The sequence below is a fragment of the Macaca thibetana genome, chromosome 2, assembly GCF_024542745.1.
Source record: "Macaca thibetana thibetana isolate TM-01 chromosome 2, ASM2454274v1, whole genome shotgun sequence".
Taxonomy (NCBI): Eukaryota; Metazoa; Chordata; class Mammalia; order Primates; family Cercopithecidae; genus Macaca; species Macaca thibetana.
This window is the reverse complement of record NC_065579.1, coordinates 128,794,540-128,820,189: the sequence shown is the minus strand read 5'-3', so window position 1 is coordinate 128,820,189 and position 25,650 is coordinate 128,794,540. Positions and strand designations below refer to the sequence as shown.

Sequence of the window (25,650 nt, the reverse complement as noted above, 5' to 3'; positions counted from 1 at the left end):
TGCTCTTGGTGTGACTCACTTACCCTCCCACTAAACTCACATATTTTCTCCATGTTTCTTTCCTTCTGACAGCATCTTTGTGTCTGCTCAGGTTCCACTTGTTTTAATTTGGACTCTTTCAGTGACAAGTGAAAGAAACTCAATGCAGAACTGGCTAAAGCTCTATAGGGATTTTTTGGCGTCTGCAGCTGAAAAGTCTTGAGTAAATTGGCTATAGTCCTACCTGCACCCAGGGGTTCAAATGGTGCCTTCAGGCCTTGGTATCTCTCCATCTCTGCTCTTTTTTCTGTTGGCCTCATTCTGGGGCAGCCTCCACCTCCTGGATGTCAGGCAGCATCTGAACTTAGCAATTTCAGGAGATAGGAAGTTGCTTCTCCTTCAGGGTTCAGAAACAAATCCCAGGCATAAGCTTTACCCAGTGAAATAGGAGCCCTGCCTATCCCTGGACAGCCCTGTGACCTGGTGTTCTCACACAATGGCAGGGTGGGGCAAAGGAGGGTTCTGAAAGTAAACCTGCTATTATCAGAAAGAGGGGTGGATGCTGCAAAGGCAAAGATGTGTATTGTGCTACAGACTTTTCTTTGTAGAGAGAAATGCATTTTTTTTTGTTTTGTTTTGCATGCAACGACTTCTGGATAGATATAAGAAGAAATGGAAACAATCCTCAATTTATCATGCTTTCTAGATTCTTCCTTTAGAAGATGCCAGCAGAGAAAAATCAGTTCGGTGCTGGTTAGTTCATTGAAGGCTGTAGTTGGATCCTTTCCATTATTTTTTGTTTTTACCTTTTATGGTCGAGGTTTTTTGGTTTGTTTATTTGTTTTTGTTTTAAATCATCTACCAATCCCCACACTCTTTGACTGAATGGTGAGTATAATAGTAATGATAAAGACCTTTTAGTTGTTGTTCCTTTTTGTTGTTGTGTCCTCACAGTACTTAATACTCTGCGTGGGATCATTTGGTATTCTTTGTATCCCCAGAATAGAACACAAAGCCTGGGGGAAAATAATTTTGGAAGTTAGCTTACAGTTACTGAAGGCCTGCTGTGTACCAGCCACTTTGATAAGTTAAGATCCAATTAGTTTTAATAGGAAACTGACATTGTCAGAAGGTTCTTAGGGAATGGTTATTTACAAATTTGAACAGGATCAATGGTAATAGAAATAATAAAACATGGTACATATACTCTTGGCTAGAAATCACCACGACTTTTCCCTGTGGATTTTGTTTTCAAATTCAACAGTTGTGTCATGTGGACATCCAAATTAGGTGCCTCTTGATTTGATGCCATAGAAAGTGTGTAGCATCAACTATGAATGATTGTTAATATCAATCAATCAATAAATAATAACTTGACTCTAATTAAGCCTCTAGATCTAACTACCCATTTAGGGGATAGAAGTACAAGTTAAAAGACATTTTAAAAAGAGATACAATTAACCTGTTTTATATTGTAATTAATTTAACAGCACAAATGACTGATTTTCTGCAATAGATAAATGGCATGAACAAAGGAGGAGGAGGACAAGGAGTGTAAAACTGCTACTGATTTTTAAAATATTATGCCACAAACTCATAACTATGTAATACGGTCTTTTTTTCTGAGTAGTCACTTTTCGGATACCACCTACTGGATCTAGTAGCTCCTAATTGAATATTTGTGACTAATGTCCTCTGGACTGGGATGTAAGCACTCTGGGCCTTGGCAGTTGGATTTTAAGCTGTAAGCATATCCTTCCACTGACATTCTTTCCTTTAAATCATTCTGCCCATCTCTTGCCAGACCACTGTTAGTATATATTTCTGCTTGTATATCTGTGTGTACCACCAAGTATTTCAACAAAAAAGAAATCAGAATATATTAGCTTTGGGTTCTATAACCAAGTTTATTTGGGGAGCAATAAGTGATACATTCAGTTGAGACTTATGGGGGCTACTTAATAAATGCAGATTTTATGATTTTTTGCATATGCGTTTTTGATCTATTGTAATTATAAATTGTACTTGAGCAATTATTATGGACCAAGCACAGTACTAATGAAAGCTTTTACATGGTTATCTCATTGTATCCTTATAACAACTCTATAAGGTAACACAGATTGCAAGAGGGGAGCTGTATTGAAAGCCTACTGTTTTTCATTCTAAAGTTCATGCTTTAACTACTGCATACATTTTTGACACTGGGGAAAAAGTACTATGGAGAGCATTTAAGGCCCACCTAAGTTTAATAGGCAACTGACATTGTCAGAGGGTTCCTGAGGAATGTATGTTTACAAATGTCAACTGCATTAAATGTAATAGAAATAGTAAAAACAGGTACATATGCTCTTGGCTACAAACCACCATTTCTTTTCCCTGTGGATTTTGTTTTTAAATTCAACAATTGTGTAATATGAATTGATTTAAAGCTGCTGGTAAACAACATAGAAGACTTTAGACAACAGCATCATTTCATTAGAGAGGAAGTGGAGGGTTTGAATGAGACATGCTGACTCTCCAGGAGATGCTGACCTGGGAACAAAACAACAATAACAGAAAACATGTTTTTCAGGTTTCCTTAAATGATTGACCAAGAAACCAGGCAGAACAGTGTTAAACTGGAAACATGTAAAGTTTCTAAGATAGTCTCTTTCCTGCTGTGAGATATGTCTGCATGAGGTGGAAATTCATTTGACATCTTGTGTAGGAAATCTAGAATCCAGAAAACCAATTAGCTCTTCATAGTGGCATTCACGAAGGGAGTTCGCGTCATAATGAGAGAAAGAACCCTGGAGTCTATCAGCAGGAGGCAGGAATAGGTGTGCCTCACTCTCTTTCCTAGCTGCTAGGAATTATGTTACCTATATAGCCAGCTTTTAATCTTCTTTCACGTTTACGTACTAACAGAAATTCATGTCTATTCGTATTGAAGTTATCTGTCAGCCATTTTCAGATATTCATAGATACTATGTCTCTATGGGAGAGACAAAAAGACATGCCATAAACTCATAAAGTTTCCACACTTATTTCAGAAAAGAGACGTACACAACATACAAATTAGCAAAGTCTAGAAACTGTAGAAAGCAAATGCTTAATGGCTCAGGGTTGTTACAGATCTTCATTGAACCAACAATTACTGAGCTCAGTTTGATGTTGTGTTATTTAAATTAATAATCCTTTAAAGCGCAAGTTCTAAGTGCCAGTAACTATGCTAAATGTGAGGGACATAAAGACATGCTTATTGCCCTTAATCGATCCATAGTTTATCAGGAATGATAGATGGATCTACAAGGAAGAATTTGAAGAAATGATGGAAGCAGAGAGTAGGGAGACATTAACAGGACATGGAAGGATATGAAAGGTTTCAGATTAAAGATGCTGATTGTTTCTGCATTTCAAAAACATGTAGGTCTTTAAAGAATGTGAGGACAGGCTTTATCCTAAGGAGAATAAGGGCATCAAAGGTGAATCAGAGAGCTTATAACTTCAGGAAGTTTACAAACTAGAAGGGGAAATAACACAAGCTATAACCACTGAAAAGGAAATGATGTGATCCTGACTTTAATATCAATAGAGGACAACAGGAGTCTGGGGGAATCAATAAATATATTGTGGAGGAAGTGGCCTAGTAAGTAGCTTCCTAAAGAACACTGGGGCTACAGAGCAGGACTGGTTGGCACCCATCAGTGGGATTTACTGGCTAATATTCAGTCTAATTTGTTGGTGCCCATGTTACACAGGCCATTAAAAACTTTGAATATTGACGCTGCTTTAGATTTTTTGAGTGGTATTCTAGACAATAGTCCATTTTAAAACAAAGGCATAGACATGAAAATTCCTATGGATATTAAGGAATAGTTTTATTTGAGTAAATTTTGCACGAAGGAGAGTGGATTAAGATTAAGCACTATTAGGTCTTCTATGTCTTTGTATGGAATTTGAGCCTTATTTCACATTGCTTTAAATAAATACCTGAGACTGTAGTTTATAGAGAAAAGGTGTTTAATTGGCTCATGGTTCTGTAGGCTGTACAGGAAGCATAGCAGCTTCTGGGTAGGCCTCAGGAAACTTACGATCATGGTGGAAAGTGAAGGGGAAACAGGCATATCTTAAGTGGCTGGAGCAGGAAGAAGAGAGAGTGACAGAGGATGTTCCACACATATTTAAAGAACCAGATCTAAGAACTTTGTCATGAGAACAGCACCAAAGGGATGGTGCTAAACCATTCATGAAGGATCCATCCTCATGACGTAGCCAACTCCCACCAGGACCCACCTCCAATCCCCAATGGGATTACAAGTCAACATGAGATTTGGGTGGGGACACAGATCCAAACCATATCAGGAGGCACAGTTTCCTTGATATCCATGTGGTCAGTACTGCTTGTAGTTATGATGCAGAATTGAGAAACATAAGTGGTCTTGACAAGAAAATATTCATTAATAAACTGACCACTTATAAAATCATCCCATTGAAATATCCTCCTTATTTAACACTAGTGTCTATCATTCCAATTCCTCAATTTTTTGTCAAGCCATCTTAGTTATTGTCTGATACTGTAACTATCTAACAATGTGATTCAAAGTAGATAAAAATAGATTGAAATAAAATTGCAGATTTTAGTAATGATCTCAAATTAATGAATCTAGCTTGGGAAAGAAATGCATGAACCTACTACTTATCAATTTTAACATTGCTAAAAGAAGGACATCCAAATTTAGGTGCCTCTTCATTTGATGCGCTGGAAAGTATGTAGCACCAACTTTGAATGATCATTAATATAAATCAATCAGTAAATAATAACTTGACTCTAATCAAGCTTCTAAGTCTAACTACCAATTTAGGGGATAGAAGTACAAGTTAAAAGACATTAAAGAGATGCAATTAACCTATTTTATATTGTAATTTATAATATATATTATATAATATAATTTGTAATATATATTAATTTAACAGCACAAATGACTGATTTTCTGCAGTAGATAAATGGCATGAACAAAGGAAGAGGAGGAGGAGTGCAAAACTGCTACAGATTTTTAAAATATTAGCAGCTTAAATTATACAAAATATTAAAAGATTTATACATCATGACCAAATTGTTCAAATAGGGTTTATCCCAGGAATGCAAGTTTGGTCTTACTTTTGAAATTCAATCAGTGTAACATATTATATCAGTCAGGTAAAGAAAATAATTATATGATCATGTCTACTGGCACAGAAAAAAGCCTTTGATGAAATTCAGTACCTATACATGATAACATTTCTCATGAAATTAGAGAAATTCAAGGTAATTATTTTAACTTCATAAAAAGCACCTTCAAAAATCCTGCAGTTAACGTAATATGTAATGGTAGGAAACCGAAGGGTTACCTATTAAGACTGGAAATAAGGCAGAGATATCCATACTCACTTCTCTTCTTCAAGATAGTACTGGAAATTATAGGCACCGCAATAAGGCAAAAAAAAAAAAAAAAAAAAAAAAAAAAAAAAAAAAAAAGAAATGAAAGGCATATATTAAAAAAAGAAATAAAATTATCTCTATTTTTAGATGATAACTGTGAAAACTATCTCTACTCTTAGATGATAACTGTAAAATCCCAAGGAATCTACAAAAATATCCTAAACCTAAGTGAATTTAGCAAGGTCACAGGATACAAGATCAGCACACAAAAACCAGTGATATTTTAATATGATAATGATCTGATGGAAACCAAAATTACCAACACAATATCAATTACAAATTGCTTTAAGGAAATGAAATACGTAGGTATACACTTAACCAAACATGTACAGGATCTTTATGCTGAACATTGTATAAAGCTGACAAAAGAAATCAAAGAAGACCTAAATACAATAAATGGAGAAACATACCATGTTCATAGATTGAAATATTCAATACAGTAAGGATGTTAATTCTCCTAAAATTGATATGTAGTTTTAATACAGTTCCTATCAAAATCCCAGTGAGGTCTTTTTGTTTGCTAGTTTTGATTTATTATTGGATATAAAAAAAAAACTTATTCTAAAATTTATATAGAAAGGCTCAGACTGTAAGGTAAAGCAGTCTCAACAAAGAAGATTGAAATGTGAAGAATCACTTGACCAGATATTAAGGATTACTATATAACTACAGTTATCAAGACTGTATTGTGTTGGTAGAGAAGACACATGGATCAAGGAACAAAACAGAGAATCTGAAAGTCGACCCACACATATATTCTCAACTAATTTTTTGACAAAGATACAGAGACAATTCATTGGAGGAAGGGTACCCTTTTCAACAAATGGTTCTGGAGCAATTGTACAGTAAGACTTGGAGAAAACATTTCAAACCACTGTGTGCAATAAAGTTAAACTATTCTGTTAACTGAAAAAAGTTACAGATGTTATAAATAATTCTGAAGTATTTACAATAAAGTAACAAGCCGTTGTTAGAATGTTTTGAAGTGCTCCAGGAAAAGTATAATAGCCCAAGTTTATGAAAGTGAATTAAAGGTATTATGGGAGAATAATAAAAGGCATAACCTTGTTTGTGGGTATTTGGGCACACTACCTTAAGGGTTAAAGACAGATTTTAACTGAGAACTACTGGGTGAGTAGGATGTGAGGAGGAAAATAAAAAGGTGGAAGAAAAGAGTTTCAGCAGAGCGCACAGCATGTGCAAAGCCTTAGTGATAGGAACCTCAGCAATCATAGGACATGCAGAGTTCTGAAAGAAGTTTAATGTTTGAACCCTAGAATTTACAGAGATTAGTGGAGAGACATGAGACTTAGGAGATAGGTAGGACAGAGATCTTGCACCCCTTCAGAAGTCAATAGAAAGCCATTGGGCATAAATTAAGCAGGTCAGTAGGAGAGAGATTTGCACTTGGAAGATTGTCTGGGCTCTTTGCTATTAATAGAGTGAATTCATGATGGTGGCCTTGATAAGGATCTTAGCTTGGAGATGAAGAGGAAAGGATCAGGAAATACGCAGAGGAAGAAGTACAGAGGTTGATGATTGATTCGGCGTGAGTGAAGGGTGAGTGAAGGATGACAGTGAGGTCGCTCTGGGTCTTGAAAAACATGTAGGAAGAGGCAACATGGGGAAAAGAGAGAGCGCTCCATGGAGGAAAATTATCACAAACACCCTGATACAAGGCAGAGATAAGAGGATTCAGGAACCGACCCCTGAGGAGTCCAGTCGGTCTGGAATGTATGTGGAACACTCAGTCAGTAATGTCAAGACAGCCAAACTTCACATGAAGCAGGTAATTCTAGCAGTCTTTCATTGAACAAAAATACAGCTCTAGTATTTAGGGACACCTAAATTAAGACTAAGAATCTACGGTTGGTCTGCAACTTCCAGCTGGAAGAGAACATATGTGGAAAGAAAACTATATTTCTGTTGAGTCTCTAGGGCTATGGGCTTTGGAACCAAACAGACCAGTTTTTGTTTTTGTTTTCATAATTATATATGTAAAAATTCACACCATTTAATGTATACATCTATGAGTGTTGACAAATATACCAGTGACACAATCAAGCTACAGAATAGTTCCATCATCCCATAACGTTTTCTCCTGCTGCTCCTTTGCAGTGAAACCTCTCCTATCCCTTACCTTTAATAACCTCTGATCTCTTCTCCATCTTGGTAGTTCCGATATTTCCAGAAGGTCATATAAATAGAATCATACAGTACATAGCTTTTGGAGTCTGACTCCTTTGTGGGGCATATGGTCTCATAGCAACCGAATTCTGCCTTCGTAGTATGGAAGCCACAATATGTAGACAAGTGGGTGTGGCTTGTGTTCCAATAAAAGTATACTTATGGGCACTGAAATTTTTGTTTCATGTAATTTTCACATGTCACGAAAAGTTATTCCTTTGATTTTTTTTCTAGCTACTTAAAATATACAAGCCATTTTTAGCTCCCAGACCAGACAAAAACATGTGGCAGGCTGGATTTGGCCCTCCAGCTGTAGTTTGCCAACTCCTGAAACCATTAGCCCCAGGTATACTGTAAGTCCTGAAAAAGATAAACTACTTTTATTATTAATGACTTTATAAGTTTTTTATTTTCAATTGGTAATTCCAGATATTTCTTAAGCAGAGAGCTGTGTTCCTAGACCTCATCAAATTGCCAGCTATCTTCAGTCTCTATAGAATTACTCTTACTGATAGATTGACTGAGGGTGACAGTTCGTCTCCATTTGTCTGGAACATTCTTAGTTTTCACCTATTTATCCTGCTTCATGCCTAGTCTTACTTTTATTTTCAAAGGTGCCTTGGTATAGATGATAAATTATATGGTCAAGCCAAGGTAAGCTCATCAGGGATGATAGAAGATGCCTTGGTGAATGTGGGTGTGGGTGGTGCTCTTTATAACAGAATTATCTTCATGGGACCATGTAGAACTCTTTTGTTCTGATCTCGATGTCAGGAGTGGTTGTGTTTCATTTAAAATTTCTTAGATCCTTTGAATTTGTTTGTTGTCCTGTATTAAATTATCTCTCCTCTGAGCCATGCAACATTTTTTTTCTTAAGGAAAGGTGTTAAAAATGTAATGGATTTTATATTCTATCTGACTTCATTTATAAATGCTGAATTTAAAATATTTTTAATAGTGAGTATGCATGTGGCACACGTGATAAATCACAGTAAACCCTTTTTCATCAGTTTATTTTAAAAGGGTAGTAGAAATGTCTCCATAGCATCACCTCCCTGCTATACTACAAATAACATTTTATATTTGAATGCTGGGTTTATTTTTTGTGGGGGGTGGTTCTTGTCCAGCCTGGCTGAGGTAATGATATTATTATATAATATCTATTCTACAGATGAGATGATTAAGTCTCAAAGAGTTGAGGTAATTTTCCTTAGGCGCATAGTTGATGATAAAGTATAAAAAGTTTTGACCAGTTACTTATAAATCGATGTCTGTTAACCCCTATGCATACATGACCTCTAAAATTTTATCATTTTTAACGGAAAGTTACTTGCTGAAAACTGTTTCCCATTAGGAGTATATTAGACTTTTGCAAACAATCAAAACACTTTTTCATTGCTCTTTTACACTAAATGGTGATTTATTTTTTCCAACTAAGACAATTTTATAATCTTGTTTATCAAAGGATTCTACAAAATATTAGGTGTTAATAATATTAAAACAAAATAGACCATTAATGGGAATCTGAATTTTGTTTTTTCGTAGAACTTTATAAAATATGACATTTTAATAATATTAACATAAATTTGACCATTAACAGGCTGTTGCATATTTTTGAAAGAAGTTTTAGAATTTTGTGTTTATTGGCCATTTGAATTATTTCATTTGCTTTGTTTTTATAGTATGTGGAGTGTACATAAAAAAAAACTTACTGGTAAATAGATTTTATTTTTCCTTTGAGTGTAATCTCAGTAATTTGATCTTTCAACATAAAAAGAACATTTCAAACTCTCCGCTAGATGAAATGAGCAGCACATTTTCATGTGCCAAAAAAAGTTTTGAGCTAAGTCATAACAAGGAAAAATCCCAGCAATTTTTTATTGAAAATGTGCATCAGCTACAATGAAGTTTCATACCAGTCACTGGCTTCCTATTTAAAGAAATGCTCAACAATCCAACTGTTTTAGGCAGTTTGCTTTCCACACCTGCAACCTGTGTGAATGTCAGGTACTTTCACCAGCGCATACCTCCTAATGGTAAATGAACAGATTATCTTTTTGTGTTTTCATCCATTCCTCCATACTGACATTGTTAGTATTTTAATATTATACTTGGCTGCTCTAAAAGAAACACATCATTTTTCATATCTATTTCCCTCATGTTGAGATCATTAATGCAACATAATCCTAATGTGTTGCCAAAAAATATATACAGAGAGCTGTCTTTAGGATTCTTTCTCTAGATTTCAAATTTCATGCTACTGCAATAACTTTGGAGTCGGATGCTCCTGGCCTAGGAAGATGATAGGCGTTTTGTAAATCAGTTTAAAAGTAACTGACTAAACATGAATATTCTTCAATTGCTTTTTTTTTTTCAGTAGATAGCTCTTCATTTAAAAATAATATATACCCATGTAAAACAGTAAAGTTATACAATAAAGAGGATGTCTTCCTACCCCATCTCCTGAGTCTCCAAGCAGCAACTCCTATATGCCTGTTCAAGCCTATGTAAGTATAGACCTTTTAAAGTAGTAATACAAAGAAGAGCGTTCAGCGCTTTACAATTCACGTGCAACAGATTTTGGAGATTATTCTGTTTTAGAGCATATGGCTCTGATTTTTTACACATATGTGTAATAATCTGTGGCATAAAGCAGTTAGATTTTAATGTGGTTCTCTAGACCAGCAGCCTCAGCTGCACTGGGGAATTTATTATAAATGCAGATTTTCAGGCCCCATCTCAGACTTGCTGCTTCAGACCCTCCTGGGTTGGGGAGGGCCACAGGTTTTTCACAAGACCTCCAGGTGATTTTGATGCATGGCGAAGCTTGAAAACCAGGGCTTCATATAAACCATATTCTTTCAAGAATCATTTAAGTTGTTTGCAGCCTTTTTCTTTTGTAAATAGCACTGCAGAGAAGATCTTTGTACGTAGACCTTTCTAGGGAGAGTCATAGAAATTTATCAAACTTTGCAAAGTTACACCAATTTACATTTTCACCAACAATAATGTATGAGATTTTTCTTAGTCTTTCTGAGACCATTTTTCTTGAGATTTCCTTCTATGTTTTTGTAACTGCAAGATTCAAAATATTCATTTTGTTTCGACTGTATATAAAAAAACACATGTATTTTTAAAATGTGTCAAATATTTACAAAGCAGAATATAAAGTCTTTCCTACCAAAGAAATACAGCTACCATTTATTGAAAGCCTACTGTGTTTTATAAACTTAATTCGTTTCATTTTCACGAGCCTCCAAGCAAAGGACAATTCTCGTTTCTTAGGTAAGGGCTATTGGGAGGATAGGCCCAGTTTGATTCATTATCTTGCTATTAAATGATTATGTAACTACATATGATCATAACAAATTGTTATAAAAATAAGGAATGTATTTCAACATGCTTTTTGAGAAATATATCATTAAATTGCCTATGGTCCAGAACATTAAAATACTTCTTTTGCTTCATGATAATGTTCCAAGAATATTCCTGTGAATGCAAAAGTTCTGTGTGGATATTTTTGACTTACTGTATAACAAAGTATTCAGCTATTCATTCTGAGTACTTGATAGAAAAACCAATTAATGCCAAGTGGCTTTTGGTAAATGTCTGAATTGAAATGACTTCAGCCAACCCAGGCTTGCATTGTAATGAAGGCTAAGGTGTATCAGAAGGTTTATCTGCATAACGTATAAATTACTGCTTTCTGCAAAGTTTCAAAAGGTGTGGTCTTCAGATCACAGGCCTTACTTATCTGTTTCTTATTTATATATGCGCTTTATATTTAATAGATCCAAGCCCCTTCCCTAATTACAGAATCAGAATGTTTAGGGGTGGGGCCTGGGAATTTGCACATGTTTCCCAGCTGATTATTATAAATAAAAGTGGATTTCATTCTTCTGTTTATCAAAACAACTGTCATTTTTTTTTATTCAGCAGAGATGACTACAGAGATTAGTGTTCTAAAAGAGTACATAAATAATTCAGATTTAAACTCTGTACTACAGTGTTATGATTTACTTAAGACTCAGAACCTCCTCTAAAAATGATTAATTTAATTTTCATTTCTTTTCTCTTACTCTGTCTTCCTTGTGGCAGGATGTCAGTTGGCAATGAAATGGCCCCAGAGCAGGCACAATAAGAAGCCACAAAAAATTACATTAATTTTTATTATATAATACATAGATATTTCTTTATGATTTATACTCAAGGGCTTCTGTAAAGACCTGAGTTGGCTTACAGAAGGAAATTAATATAAAATAGGACAAGCACAGATAAAAATAGAAGGAGACCATTTAAAAAGATTTGAGGCACCTGGGAGACATTAATTATAACAGCTGGGAAGTGTCCTGATCGCTGAAACCAAAATGGAAACATGTTGGTTTATAAATTTTTCATCTTGGATATAGAAAGCATATACAATTATCAGAAGAGGCAAACTTTTTCTTAGAACTAAGTAAAGGATGAATGTGTGGTATATAGTGATAGATCTTGTATAACAGAGAAAATAAAAACTGTTTTTCAAAGGATATAGAAAAATAATTATAAAATGGACCATTCTGGTAGACTCTGAGGGCATTTTATTAAACATAGCCATGAAAGACCGTTCTGTTTGGGCTGATACCTTATAATAATGGCAAATATTTATCCTGTCTCTGTGTATGTTATTTTATTATCTTCACAACCCAAGAAATGTAGGCAACATTGTTCTCCTTGTTTTATAATTGGAAACCTGAGATGTGTATAGGCAAGCTAAATAATTTGTAAGTTCCTCAGGTTAGCAGGTGACATTCTGTCTTTAGAGCCAGTGTTACTACACTCTACACACTACATACTTGTCAGATATTTCTGAGTTGTTTGCTTTGTGATGACATGAACTAAAATAATACACATTTTGGAGAATAATGATGAAGAGTGAGTTCATGTTTACATTATCATAGTCTCTCTTATTTTCTAGACCAAGACAAGTGTCTTAATCACGTTATCTACATAGTATCATGAGATAAAGCCCCTAGTGTCTAGCAGTTCTGCTTTTACTCTATGTTGTTGGTTAAAAGAAACATCTACTTGTGTATCTTGTTTGGCAACATATGTAACATAAAATTTGTGTTCAGAATGGATGTAAACACCAATAAGATGAAATTATACTCGTATTCTCAACTAGACACTGGGCTCCCCTACCCATGGGAAATCCATGAATCATACTGAGCAAGTGTATCCATACTTGGCTAAAAACCTTAGATTTTTGCTGCATGTAGCATAGAAGACAAAGCTTTAACCTGGAAAATCTTAAAGCAGATGTTCCCAGCGGAGTGTCTCATCCATAAAATGACATCAGGCAATGGTCTACATGGATCATCCAATTTTAAGCTGGGCTGCATCCTGATGGGTCTGCCAGAATGAGTTATTCCCCTAGTAGCTGAAAAACATTGACTTATTAAGATTATTTTTATCTGCTTATTTAAAAATGGTTCATGTTTTCACATAGAGCAGTTTTAACTTGGGGTCCAGGTGAGTCCTGCCCTTGCTCTCAGTAACTTAGAACAGAGCAGGCCCTATGAACTCCCCACCTCAGGGATGATAACATCTGCATATTATGTCATTTGTCCTGTGTGAGAGAGTTAATGGTAAATCTTAAACTTGAAAATAAGACAGGTGGTGAGGGTATCACCATGCCATCACTGAAATCAGAAAGAAAGTCCCAGACCTGTTAACTAAATTCAACTTGACGTATTTTGGGGAGCATCTTAGTAGGTCTTATTTTCCATGCAGTTGCTCTTTCCTTTCATTCACTTAATTGACAAGAGCCATCTTTTCGACCAATGAAAAATGCGTGTTGGGCTAGATGTCTTCCATCTATTTCTTCCAGATCCACCTTCCACCCTGCCATATGTCCCAGGGAACCCATATGGACTACGTCTCTTGCCTTCTGGCTTTTGGGTGGTTTTAGCTAATGGGAGGCAATGGCAGGAAATTGGAGAGTGGGAAGAGAAAAGGTCAGGATATTTGTTCCCCTGGCTTCCTCCCTGCTGGATCACCATATGTTGTTCAGTAGTCCTCCTACTGGAGGCCACAGCTCCTAACAGTACCCCTTTCTGTACAGCTGCCCTCTCTGGGTTCTGGGAACATCTCTTCTCCTTACTGTTCAAGCCTAAGTATGGCGATGGTTCCCCACTGTCACCAGCCTTGCAGTACTATATCATTCTTGTTGGCTTCTTTATATCTTTCTCATTGTCAGGCGTTCCTCCATTGACCACATTGAAGTGTGCCATCTGTACACTGCTAGGAGACTGATGAATACGCATCTGTGAAATAGTTGTAAATGAAACAAAAGAAAGAAAAGCATGTTTGAAACTTTTCAACTACTTTGTGTTACATCCATATATAATAAAACCTCATATGGAACGTTTGTACAGAAGATATTAGGGAGAAATTTATTGACATGTCCTAGAATGCAAATCTGTCAGTCTGACTCAAAAAAACTATATACCCTATGACCCTGATCTCTGGGAATGCATGTAGGAATATTTTGGCTTCCAGAAGCAAAATGCTATAGGGTAGCACTGTCCAACAGAAATATAATGTGGGGTCACATATGTAACTTAAAATTTTCCACTTGAATAATATATTTTATTTAGCTCAATATTATTTTAACATACAATCAATATAAAAATTATTCACAGGATTTTTTTTCTGTACTAAGTCTTTGAAATCCATTCTGTGTTTTACAGTTAAAGCACATCTCAATCCAGACTGCTACGTGTCACTGGCTTAGTAGCCACACGTGGCTAGTGGCTACTTTACTGGACGGCACAGCTCTAAGATTTATGATATCAACATTTAGTAAAAGAGTTTCTCCTCTCTACACACACACAGACACACACACACACACACGAATTATATTGTAAGCTATTCCCCTGTCAATCTCAATAAACCTAAAGACTTGCCTATCTGCGTATCTAAATGCATCTCTTTTTTTCTGCCACAATTAATGCATCAAAATCACTTAGAACAGTGTCCAGTACATAATAAAATTTCACATATGCTATTTTTGTTGTTGGTTCTTAAAAACCTCCTGAGGCAGTTCAGGTACATATTACTACCATCTTACATATGAGGAAACTGAGTCACACATCAAATAAGCAGCTGGCCCAGAGTTACACAACTATTAAGCATCAGATCATGGACTCAAGGCCAGTTCTTCTGACTCTACAGCCAGAAGAATGAATGTAATAGAAGTCAGGCAGCTGAGCTTTATGGATTTGACTAGGGATCAGGAGGACAAAGACGTGGCCTTTAAGCAGTGCTATTGTGTATGATTGTGACAAGTGCTGCACAAGTGCCATTCACATTACTGTTCCCTGTGAATGGTATCCTCTTGAGTTGTGCAGTGCACAACCTGTGAAGTCCTACATGGCAGCCCCGATTTCAGGTTTATTTCTGCCAAAAACTGAGTTGAGACAAATTGTGAAGCCCTTTCGTCTGTTTTCTTTAAACACCAATGCAGAATGTTTGCTGATGCTACCACAGCAATCCTGTCTTGTCCTGCGATTCTTAATGACAGTACACATTCTTTTCTACTATCATTCTTCATTTTTGTTCCATTTGATTTGGCAGTACACATTAAGAGGCTATATGAAATGCATTGCTTTCCAACTTCATGCCTTAGTAATGCTATGTTTGTTTAACTGTCATAGTTAAATACATATCTTGTTAAAGCATTTCTATTTAATTTCATTGATTCTGGTAGAAGGCTTTCATAAAACAAGAGCACTTTGGGAGGCCGAGGGGCGAGGTTCATGGATCATTTGAGGTCAGAAGTTCAAGATCAGGCTGGCCAACATGGTGAAACCCATCTCTACTGAAAAATTCAAAAATTAGCCAGGCATGGTGGCAGGCACCTGTAATTCCAGCTGCTCGGGAGACTGAGGCAGGAGGGTTTGTTGAGCCTGGGAGGCAGAGGTTGCAGTGGGCCGAGATCCTGCCACTGCACTCCAGTCTAGGCATCAGAGGGAGACCCTGTCTTTAAAAAAAAAAAAAAAAAAAAAAGTTACAATGTTTCTATATGTTATTGTCAGAAGACTATGAAATTTTAGAAAGTGTTGCATTGCAAACATGGTGGAACCTCCTAACTGAAATATATCATTAGTGCATTAAATATTATGAATGCCATTAGTGGCACCAAGCATACTGAAAGACAGATATTCAATGGAGCAATACCGCAGTAGCTGTCTAGACACTACATACTTTATTGAAGTGATTCTGTTTGCTGACTTCAGGAAAGATAGCTGTATGTAATCCCTTCAAGTCTAGGAATATTTAATCATCTTTTCATATTAAGATGTGTGGCATTGTGGGGAAGATATTTTGGTGCTATGTAAAAACATTCATAATTATTTATATTTCCTATTTTCTAATCTTATCCATTTGTGGATTTTAATTAAGATTAATATTTTTATGGTTGATAATGTCCTTTAGTTGAACAGCAAAGAAACAGGCCATTTTCAGCCAGTACCTGATAGGTTTATAATTGAGAAAATTTAAGTTTTCACTGAAAATGCCTCAATTAAAATGATTTTCATAGGAGTAGACCAAATCTTCATTAAACTGACAATTAGAAATAAAGCTGTCCCACATTTAGTTTAAAGGACCAGTTTGTGTAGGGAAGGGGGACGCCAAGGCAAAGAATATTTGCTTGACACTAGAAAGTTAGCATTGTTGAACATAAAAAAATTATGTCATGACCTAGAAACTTACAAGTAAACAAGGAAGGTCTATTGTCAGGTAGATGAAAAGTTATGGGAAGAAATGCAGAAGGCCTTTCCCATAGTTTTCTGGAAAATATCTACTGCTCGGGCCCTGTGAAACACAAATAGCTTGTGTGAGAGGTGCTCAGGACTTCATTGTTAAGCACCCCTTCTACCCTAGACATAACATTTTCACTTGCTTTATTTATTCATAATATTATTCACCACTTGCTATGAGTTGAATTGTGCCTCCACCCCCCCCCAATAAGAGACATGATGAAGTCCTCCCCCAGTGCCTTAGAATGGGACCTTGTTTGGAAATAGGGTTGTTGCAGGTATAAGTAGTTAAGATGAACCATACTAGAGTGGGGTGGGCCACTAATCTAGTGTGATTGATGTCCTTATAAGAAGACATCCATGTAAACACAGAGACACACAGGGAGAATGCTATGTGACAATGGAGGCAGAGATTATAGTGATGGATCTACAAGTTAAGGAACACCAAAGTTTGCCAGCAACTATCAGAAGCTAGAGAGAGGCAAGGAAGAATCCCCCTTCTGGTGTCAGAGGGAGCATGATCCTGCCAACACCATGATTTTAGAGTTCCAGCCTCCAGAATGAGACAATACATTTCTGTTTATTTTAAGCCACCCTGTTTATGGTACTTTGCTATGGCACTCCTGGAAAACTGATGCACCACCCACTAAGTATTGGGTCTTGACTAAGAGTTTCTTATTCTCATGAAGCTCACAAAGTACTTACAAATGCTATGCTCTGATAAGGAATCTATTAACAAAGACCTCCTAGGGGAAACAACAGCTAAATTGAGAGTTGAGGGATTAATAGTTAGCCAGGTGGAAAGAGTAGAGGAAGGAAGGCCTGAGAAACAGAAGAGTGTGCCCTGTGCCACAGAGAGAAAGGACTTCCATCTGACTGAAGAGCAGATGTGCCACAGGTGGTGGAGAGATGGCGCAGAGAGAAAGATGGGGCTGAGATCATTCTAAACCACATCAGCCATGTGAAAGAGTGTGGGTTCATCTTAAGGCTGGTGGGGAGCCACTGAAGGAGGGGAGTGGCGGGATTGGACAAGTGTGTAAGAAAGATGAATCTGGCCACAGTTAGTAGACTGGATGGGAGGAATGTGAGACTGGTCAGGAGGACAGGTTTTCATTTGGTGTTTGGACTTGAGTACTCATCACTGGAATGAAGCAGGAAGTAGGTGGTGAGACGGAAAGGATCCCACGGCCCAGAAGGAAGAATAAAGCCAGACAGGCTAGGGACTGCCCAGGGCTTCCCACTGTCGAACTCCGGAATTACAACTCTGTCTCTGGTGGATGAACTTCTTGGTCTGTGACTTTCTTTACTCCTCCAGACACAGGACCTTCTCCTTAAAGCTGCTACTATCCTTCTTTTTTATTTATTTATTTATTATTATTATTATACTTTAAGTTCTAGGGTACATGTGCATAACGTGCAGGTTTGTTACATATGTATACTTGTGCCATGTTGCTGTGCTGCACCCATCAACTCGTCAGCACCCATCAACTCGTCATTTACATCAGGTATAACTCCCAATGCAATCCCTCCCCCCTCCCCCCTCCCCATGATAGGCCCCGGTGTGTGATGTTCCCCTTCCCGAGTCCAAGTGATCTCATTGTTCAGTTCCCACCTATGAGTGAGAACATGCAGTGTTTGGTTTTCTGTTCTTGTGATAGTTTGCTAAGAATGATGGTTTCCAGTTGCATCCATGTCCCTACAAAGGACACAAACTCATCCTTTTTTATGGCTGCATAGTATTCCATGGTGTATGTGTGCCACATTTTCTTAATCCAGTCTGTCACTGATGGACATTTGGGTTGATTCCAGCCATCCCATTACTGGGTATATACCCAAAGGATTATAAATCATGCTGCTATAAAGACACATGCACACGTATGTTTATTGCGGCACTATTCACAATAGCTACTATCCTTCTTAAGGTTGAAGTTCCTTCCTTCTCTTCCACCCCAAGACCTTCCCACTTGCCTTTCTGATTAAACCTGAATGCAGATAAGTATAGAATCCAGGGGAACTGAATGCAGGGATCTTGTTTTGTAACTTCCTCATTGGAGGCAGATACTGAATCTATAAGCATATTGGTTAAGGGCATGGGCTGTGGAGCCATGCTGTGTGGGCTTAAGTCCCAGATCTGTCACTTACTGTGTGACCTTGGACAAGTCACCTGATGTGATTATGCCTCAGTTTCATCTCCAAAACATAGAAAAATAAAAGCATCTCCTGCCAGGCGTGCTGTGAGAGTCATGCTGTGAATTAACTCATGCAAAGAACTTAAAGAAGTACTTAGCACTTAGTAAGATCCAATTAAATGTGAGCTATTATTATAGTTACTGAATCTTTGCACCACCCATGGAGCTATTGGGGAACTCACATACAGGCTTATATGTTAGCCAGTCCCTATAGATGGGTTATACATCTGAATTAAGATGTGGAAATAAGGTAAAGAGAAAGATGAGGATTTTAGAAATACATGTAAGAGAAAATTAGGTAATTGATTTTATGCATGCAAAATTTATAAGGAAGAAACAAAAAGCATGCTAGACTTTAGAGGAAGTAATTATTTTTCTTGGGGTGGAAGGCAGAGGAAGAAGACCATCATGAAACAGAATTTTTTAAATGTGAATAAAATAGGCTATTATTCGATAAAAATGAGGAAAGAAGGGTATTATCAGCTGCAGCCATAGTATGTACAAATGCAAGCAGAGCTGACATGTTTAGTGATGGTCCTTAGCCTAGAAAAGGAGAAAGATACTGGTATTTAACCAGAGGAGAAGAGACTGATTTATGGTGGTGGGCCACCATGAGTATAAATAACTCTTAGCACATGGGGTATAAAAATAATCTCTCTCTCTCTCTCTCTCTCTCTCTCTCTCTCTCTCTCTCTCTGTGTGTGTGTGTGTACTTGCATGCACTTACCTGTTTGTTTACAAGGTTACCTTGTCTTCTAATGATTAGATTTCTGTATATCAAGGGGAGGTTTCAGAAGGCAGACTAAGGTTAAATGGTGAACCCCATTTTCAATCTATTTTACTGTCAAAGCCTCCTACTTCATTATGAAATAGTTACGCAAAAAAAAATGAAATTGAATGGTATAGGAGCATAGAGACCTTTATGTGTAGAAAGTCAAGCTTATGGAATATATACTTGTATAGAAATATTTTCTATGAGAATGGTAACCTAATTTGTCATGTTAGCTAAATGCAAAAGATAATTTATTTTATAGGGAGCAATTTTATACATAGGATTGATGGAGTGCATTTCTCCTGCCAGTTTTGCGATTTCTGGCATTTTCAATAAACAAACAGGACCAAAGGATAATATAATCCATTTAATAAGTTGGTACATTTATTCCAACAGAAATATGTTTATGTTTGTCCCATTTTCATCTCATTTTACTCCCCACATCGGCACAGTTGCCCTAATTGCTTTCCAATTTGTATACATTTTTGCACTTAAAAAATTTAAACTGAGAAATCTCTTTCAAGGACTTCTTAAGTACCAAAGGGGTGGGATTCTACTAAACTAATGTATCCATGTGTCAATCAGCATCCTGTGTAATGCATTTCTGAAGTACAAAATTGCACTTATTGCACTCTTGCTCTTTGCTTATTCTTGATCTCCGATAAAACTTATAAAGAAAACAAGTAGTATGAATTTGTGCTTGTTTGCTTAGCCAGAGAAACAAAGGCAAAATGCATGTTCGGAGGTATACTGATAGCGATGTTTCCATGGAAACAAGGATGCTATCATAATATTTATATCCATCTACTATGCTTTAGTTTATTTTGGGGTATGGTGTTAAAATGATAAAATATATGACTTTCTTTTCACAAAAAACTTTATATTAGGTTGATTTTTATTTCTGGGTCAGATGTTTTTAAAGGCTTACTTCATGAAAACTATCAAGAAGTCACATTAAAAAAATAATTTTAATTATTCCCCATATGTTATAAATTACATTCATTTGCTTGTTTGTAAAATTTTGAATTCAGATACATGACACAGTAAGTCTCACCCAGTATTAAAGTTAGGGGTAAATACAGTCATCCGTAGGTGTCTGTGGGGGATTGTTTCCGGGACTCTCATGGATACCAAACTCCAGGGATGCTCATGTCCCTGACATAATGGCATAGCATTTACATATAACGTAGGCACGTCATTTCTGTATACTTTAAAGCATTTCTACATTACTTACAATATCTAATAAATGTAATGCTTTATAAATTGTTGTTATACTGTATTGTTTAAAGAACAATGACCTAATGCATGCAGGGCTTAAAACCTAGATGACGGGTTGATAGGGGCAGCAAACCACCATGGCACATGTATACCTATGTAACGAACCTGCATATTCTGCACATGTATCCCAGTACTTAAAGTAAAAAAAAAAAAAAAAAAGGAATAAGGACAAGAAAAAAGTACACATGTTCAGTACAGACACAATTTTTTCCAAATATTTTTGATCCACAATTGGTTCAATCCACCAATGGGGAACCTATGGATATAGAAGGTTGACTGTACATGCATTTCTCTACATTCCACAATTATATTTTATGGGAGACTTTTTTTTTTTTTTTTTTTTGCTATTTGCTTTTTAAGCTTTAAGTTGGAGATTCAAGAGATCCATAGTAGGAGAACAAATCAGCTATGCAAGGTAGGGGTCTAAGATATTAATCTCCCACCAATGGACATATATTGCTGGTCTCATGTAAGATTAATATGGGGTATAAGAGAGTGAGATCTCTTATTGAAATCACTTAATACATCTCTTTATGTACTTAATATATAATATATTCAAAGCAGTGTTTTCTGTGCTCAGGATGTAAGAATGATCTGGAAAACTGTCCATGGTTTTGCGAAGCTTATATTCTAGTTAGTGGAGGAGATGGGTACTAAACAAACATCAAATGTGCCACAGAATATTATATAAAACTTTGAAAAATCGTGCAGGTACACAGGGTTATAGAAAGTGATAACTAATAGAAGCCAGTTATACCCAAATATGGTGTTGTCATATACATTTTAAAAGCTTTGTCTCATTTATCATTGCCTTGGGTCTTTATATCAAACCTCAGGGTTTCCTCGGTAGGTGTTATTCCTAGTTGCTGAGAAAGAGAAACCAAGGAACTGCATGGCTAAGGAACCAGTTGGCCTGATTCGGAAGGTCACAACACAGGCCTTTTTCACTCAGCCTTTTAGGCACTTTAAATTAGAGTTGTTGAATAAATGGGTGAATGATTGAAAGAATGAACATACCTAAATATGGCTTTCAAATTGGACATACTGTCTTTTTCACCTTTTGTAGGTGAAGTGTCTCAGGACTGAAAAGGAATCAGGAGCTTAAGCTTTAATTTGGTTGTGATGTTTCTCTGTTTTCTCTCTCTTAGAAAGAGGATGTGACATCAGCCTGACTCTGACACTTAACCAGCAGTGTGATTTTAGGCAAGGCAAAACCTAATCTCTCGTGGCCTTGGATTGCTCCTATAAAAATTGGGAATAACAATATCAATATTGCCCATTTCACAGATTTTTTTTAGTATCATATAAGATGAAATATATGCAACTTTAGATGATCATACTTTATTTATTGGAGTGCAATGGCTTGATCTCAGCTCACTGCAACCTCCGCCTTCCAGGTTCAAGAGACTCTCCTGCCTCAGTCTCCTGAGTAGCTGGGATTATAGGCATGTGCCACCACGCCTGGCTAATTTTTGTATTTTTAGTAGAGGTGGGGTTTTGTCGTGTTGGCCAGGCTCATCTCGAACTCCTGGCCTCAAGTGATCTGCCGACCTTGGCCTCCCAAAGTGCTGGGACTACAGGCATGAGCCACCACACCCAGCCTGATTGTACATATTTGAGTCATCATTGATCCTTTAAAAAGTAATCTTCATTTCACTTGAATTAGAGAAGCATTTTTTTCCAGATACTTCATAAAATAATCTTTGGTGCCCCTCTCTTATTTTGATGAAAAAGTTTCAGTGTGAGTTATCATACCTTTAAAGAAAAAAAGAAACCTAATCAGCTTCTTTTTATATAACAAGTATACTCTTTAAATGCCAGATCACAGGAGTTCTCACCACCTGTGAACTATGCTATTACTCTGGAACTGTGTTGTTACAGGGTGAAATGTTAAAAAATGAACTATTTATAAGTAAGGGTAAGGATTCTGTGTTCAATATTTTTGTGTTGAGTTAGGAGAATTATTGCATATGCTAATTTATTTTAATTTTTCAATATATTGCTATGGTTGATAGAAGTCAACTTACAATGTAGCATCTTATATTCATTGCAAAAATCACATGTGTCTTAAAAGCAACTATTTTATGAAATTTCTAAACAGGCTCAATGACTAATGTATTTAGCCAAACACAGATGCTAAATATCTAGAGCTTTAAAACTCTAGTGTTGAATTCAATAACTATTATTAAACAACTACCCTACTAACTAGGGAGACGGGATAGAAATTATGGTGTTCTTGGAGAGACAGACATGCCTATAAAAAGCAAGAGGATAAATACAGGTAAACTAGTTTTGTTGAAGACCTCAAAGGAGAAAGCAATAATTTAGCTGGGCTTGGATGACAAGTAAGTCTGGATAGATGTGACTGGGAAAAGACATAGGGCTTATCTTTGCCTAGAGAGGGGAGCAACATGCTAACACTTATTGAGCACCTCCTGCATTCCAAAAACTTTGCATTTATTTTCTCATATAGCCCTCTCAGCTGGCCTCTGACACAGGTTATGTTATCTTCATTTTTCAGACTAAGATCCTAAGTATCAAAGTGTCTGAGAAATTTGTGCAAAATCAGAAGAGATTCAATCACAGAGTGGTGGATATTACCACTGAAGTCTAACTGCAAATTCTTTGCTGAAGAAACCACTGAGACATTTTAATCTAGACTATTAAAAAGCTCTTACAAATGTTTGAGTACATAATTAAGATAACTGCATTGAAGTGGTATGATTTGTTCCCATATTCAGAATAATGTCATTTTATATGATCTCTTTATTTTCAAATTGGAGAGGAGATGTTACTAAGTGAGAAGACCAAGTACATCTTTGTATAACTAATGGTTACAACTCCTCTATGGCATATCCAGTACAGCGGTCAGTTTTTGAAATACGATATTGTGTAATAGTCTTGAAAATACAGCTTTCTCTATTTGATAATGTTTTATGTAAGAACATTGGCTTTTTCTGTTGCCCCATTGAAATCGTTTTAACTTGTACTTTTCACAGAGATTTTCTGAATTATCTCAAACCTCAGATATACCACCTGGAGATCTTCATTTCAAAACAAAGAATGTGATTCCTGCTCTTGCCACAAAAATGGAAAAAAAAAGTGTAGTTTTGATAGAAAAATTCTAGGGATATATATATGCACGCGCGCGCACACACACACACACACACACACACACACATATATACTTGAAGTATAAGAAACTCTTTTGAGAAAGCGAAAGTTTAGTTGACTCTTCAGTTTGTAGTAACCATTCATGTTTTAAACTTTAGTATTGTAAAACTAACATCCATAATCAAATGGGGAGAGTTTTTGTTGTTATGTGTTTTTCCTAGAATAGATATGTTAGAAGAGCAAAACTGTCAATAGCAGAAAGCAGAAACTTTTTTTTTTTTTTTTTTTTTTGAGATGGAGTCTCACTCTGTTGCCCAGGCTGGAGTGCAGTGGTGCCATCTCGGCTCACTGCAAGCTCTGCCTCCCTGGTTCACACCATTCTCCTGCCTCAGCCTCCTGAGTAGCTGGGACTACAGGTGCGTGCCACCACACCCGGCTGATTTTTTGTATTTTTAGTAGGGATGGAGTTTCACCGTGTTAGCCAGGATGGCCTCAATCTTCTGACCTCATGATATACCCGCCTCAGCCTCCCAAAGTGCTGGGATTACAGGCGTGAGCCACCGCACCTGGCCAGAAACACGGTTTTTAATTTTATTTATTTGATTTAACAAATGAGCATTTTGTTTTTTACTTTTTACTAAGTACAGAAGGGGCTTTCTTATTTGACGTAATCAGAGACAGTACTCTATCATATGAAAAATTATTTTAAAACAAGTAATCATTTTTAAAAGGTATGTAAATACCATAAACAAGTTATTTTGCTTTGAGTATGCAACTGCATATGTTTTTTTGTTTTGCAATGTGCCAAACATTCTTCTTTGAGAAAGGGTTGGACAGTAGGAGTTACTTTATTATTTATGTAAGCCATACTCATTATGAATTTTCTATGATTTCCAATTGTTGCTTTACTTTTCATTTGAGTTATTTAAAAATATTTCTGAAACAATCTGGGTACAGAAATAGAATTAACAGAATGAAAATTTTTGTTTTGTATTTTCAAAGCTTTTATGGTTGTCTTGCCTAATCTATTTTATCTAATTTGGCACTGGTTTTGGGGAGAGGAAAGGTGAATTTCCTTTATTGAGCTTTTCAAAAGCCTTTTTAAAAATATATATATAAGCAACATATCCCTTTTTTCATATTCATATTTCATCACTTTTTTGGTATTTTTCTAATAATTTCAGTGAAATTCTTACTAGCATAATTAGTTTTGTTAGCAAATACATCTAATTGCAATGATGAAAGCAGAAGGGCTTGCTAGAGAGCAGCTACCAGGCACAAGCATTCTGTTTGCCCTGGACAACTGACAGTATCATAGAGGGAATGGATCGTACTGCTTAGGTTGAGGCCATCTGTACTGGGTAGGTGTGGTATGAGGTCTGTGGAAGGCAACAAGGGGAGCTGGAGAAGGATCATGCCCTCAGCCTTATTCTTACTGAGCAGACAAACCTTAAATGCAGTTTTCATAAACATCCAAAATGTTCAGAGAAGGTATCTTTCACATAGGAGGAGTATTTTTAATTAGACCTTGAGGATTATTAGTAAATGTAAGTTGAAAGGAGGAAGATAGAACGTAAGCAAAGAGTTAGAATCAGAAATACTCTAAGTGACAGACTATGCTCTCTTGTCCAAATACCTGGAACCTAGGCATAAACTTCATGTACACATGCATATGCTTACACATCTGTTGAATAATTGAATGAATGTTAGGACAGAGAATGTGGACTTTATCATCTTGGCAGTGGGAAATATGTATATAGGTATTTTAGCAGGTGTTAGAAACTGAGAGTGTGTTTTATAAAGAAAACTGAATTCTGTGTGTAGAGGATAGATGGATTGGATGGGAGGAGAGAAGCTGCAGGTGAG

At 36.5% G+C, this 25,650-nt stretch overlaps 1 protein-coding gene and 1 long non-coding RNA gene across 3 annotated transcripts in view; one reads left to right on the top strand and one right to left on the bottom strand.

Moving 5' to 3' along the window:
• The window catches only part of CNTN3 (contactin 3), a 340,485-nt gene that overhangs the window by 144,421 nt on the left and 170,414 nt on the right, over positions 1-25,650 (top strand). The gene's annotated exons all lie outside the window — the stretch shown is intronic.
• On the bottom strand, positions 1,606-7,874 carry LOC126947652 (uncharacterized). The gene is made up of 3 exons (XR_007723157.1): positions 7,581-7,874; positions 5,350-5,409; positions 1,606-2,511 (listed from the first exon to the last, which is right to left on the bottom strand). It is a non-coding gene; the product is annotated as an uncharacterized LOC126947652 (long non-coding RNA).